Source organism: Triticum aestivum, chromosome 5D, assembly GCF_018294505.1.
Source record: "Triticum aestivum cultivar Chinese Spring chromosome 5D, IWGSC CS RefSeq v2.1, whole genome shotgun sequence".
Classification (NCBI taxonomy): Eukaryota; Viridiplantae; Streptophyta; class Magnoliopsida; order Poales; family Poaceae; genus Triticum; species Triticum aestivum.
In genome coordinates, this window is record NC_057808.1 from 144,421,316 (window position 1) to 144,423,310 (window position 1,995).

Below are 1,995 nucleotides of genomic sequence, written 5' to 3' on the forward strand. Positions count from 1 at the left end.
CAACTCTACTGTAAAAATATTTTACTAGGGTATAGAGCTAGTTCATCTCTAGTGTGAAATTTTTTGAACTAGCTAATAGAGCTAGTTCAACTCTAGTGTAAAATGATTTGAAGTAGCTTACAGAGCTAGTTCAACTCTAGTGTAAAATTATTTGTACTAGACTATAGAGCTAGTTCAACTCTAGTGTAAAATTATTTGTACAAGCTTATAGAACTAATTCAACTCTAGTGTAAAATTATTTGTACTAGGCTATAGAGCTAGTTCAACTCTAGTGTAAAATTATTTGTACAAGCATATAGAGCTAGTTCAACTCTAGTGTAAAATTATTTGTACTAGGCTATAGAGCTAGTTCAACTCTAGTGTAAAATTATTTGAACTAGATTATAAAGCTAGTTCAACTCTAGTGTAAAATTATTTGAACTAGCTTATAGAGCTAGTTCAACTCTAGTGTAAAATTATTTGTACTAGACTATAGAGCAAGGTCAACTCTACTGTAAAATTATTTGTACATGCTTATAGAGCTAGTTCAACTCTAGTGTAAAATTATTCGAACTAGCTTATAGAGCTAGTTGAACTGTAGTGTAAAATTATTTGAAGTAGCTTACAGAGCTAGTTCAACTCTAGTGTAAAATTATTTGTACTAGACTATAGAGCTAGTTTAACTCTAGTCTAAAATTATTTGTACAGGCTTATAGAGCTGGTTCAACTCTAGTGTAAAATTATTTGTACTAGGCTATAGAGCTTGTACAACTCTAGTGTAAAATTATTTGAATTAGCTTATAGAGCTAGTTCAACTCTAGTGTACAATTATTGGTACAAGCTTATCGAGCTAGTTTAACTCTAGTGTAAAATTATTTGTACTAGGCTATAGAGCTAGTTCAACTCTAGTGTAAAATTATTTGAACTAGCTTATAGAGCTTGTTCAACTCTAGTGAAAAAAAAATTGTACTAGGCTATAGAGCTAGTTCAACTCTAGTGTAAAATTATTTGTACAAGCTTATAAAGCTACTTCAACTCTAGTGTAAAATTATTTGAACTAACTTATAGAGCGAGTTCAACTATAGTGTAAAATTATTTTTACACCTTACAGAGCTAGTACAAGTCTAGTGTAAAATTATTTATACTAGGCTATAGAGGTAGTCCAACTCTAGTGTAAAATTATTTGTACTAGGCTATAGAGCTAGTTAAACTCTAGGCTAAAATTATTTTAGCTAGCTTATAGAGCTAGTTCAACTCTAGTGTAAAAATATTTGTACTAGGCTATAGAGCTAGTTCAACTCCAGTGTAAAATTATTTGTACTAGGCTATAGAGCTAGTTTAACTCTAGTGTAAAATTATTTTTACAAACTTATAGAGCTTATTTGAACTAGCTTGTAGAGCGAGTTCAACTCTAGTGTGAAATTATTTTTACAAGCTTATAGAGCTAGTTCAACTCTAGTGTAAAATTATTTGTACAAACTTTTAGAGGTACTTCAACTCTAGTGTAAAATTATTTGAGCTAGCTTATAGAGCGAGTTCAACTATAGTGTAAAATTATTTTTACAAGCTTATAGAGCTAGTTCAACTCTAGTGTAAAATTATTTGAACTAGATTATGGAGCTAGTTCAACTCTAGTGTAAAATTATTTGAACTATCTTACAGAGCTAGTTCAACTCTAGTGTAAAATTATTTGTACTAGCCTATGGAGCAAGGTCAACTCTAGTGTAAAATTATTTGTACTAGCTTATAGATGTAGTTCAACTATAGTGTAAAATTATTTGTACTAGACTATAGAGCAAGGTCAACTCTAGTGTAAAATTATTTATACAAGCTTATAGAGATAGTTCAACTCTAGTGTAAAATTATTTGAACTAGCTTATAGAGCTAGTTCAACTCTAGTGTAAAATTATTTGATGTAGCTTACAGAGCTAGTTAAACTCTATTGTAAAATTATTTTTACTAAGCTATAGAGCTAGTTCAACCCTAGTGTAAAATTATTTGAACTAGATTATGGAG